This window comes from Penaeus monodon, chromosome 25, assembly GCF_015228065.2.
Source record: "Penaeus monodon isolate SGIC_2016 chromosome 25, NSTDA_Pmon_1, whole genome shotgun sequence".
Classification (NCBI taxonomy): domain Eukaryota; kingdom Metazoa; phylum Arthropoda; class Malacostraca; order Decapoda; family Penaeidae; genus Penaeus; species Penaeus monodon.
Window position 1 is genome coordinate 30,152,783 of NC_051410.1, and position 369 is coordinate 30,153,151.

Sequence of the window (369 nt, forward strand, 5' to 3'; positions counted from 1 at the left end):
CACCTATTTATTATGTGTAGAATATAAAAATTCATTCAAACATTGAGTTGTGAAGTTATAATGGAAGAAAATTTTATTGTATGTTTTCTATGTTCAAGTTGGGGAAAACATCTTTGTTTTTGTGTGGAAGGACGCCGTCTGTTCAGGCCAATTAGGAATCATCATTTTGTAAACCCTAGGAAATGCCAAACATTTAAGAACGTCTGTGCGTCTGTACGTCTACGTCTGTGTGCCTAGTACACCAGAGTCAAGAAGGTTCTGGAACTAATGATATGTACTTACGACGAATAGAGACATTAAATGAAGACGCGTGTTTAATCTTTGCCCTAATACCGAAGGACAACATTCCTCTTACATTGTGGGTGTAAT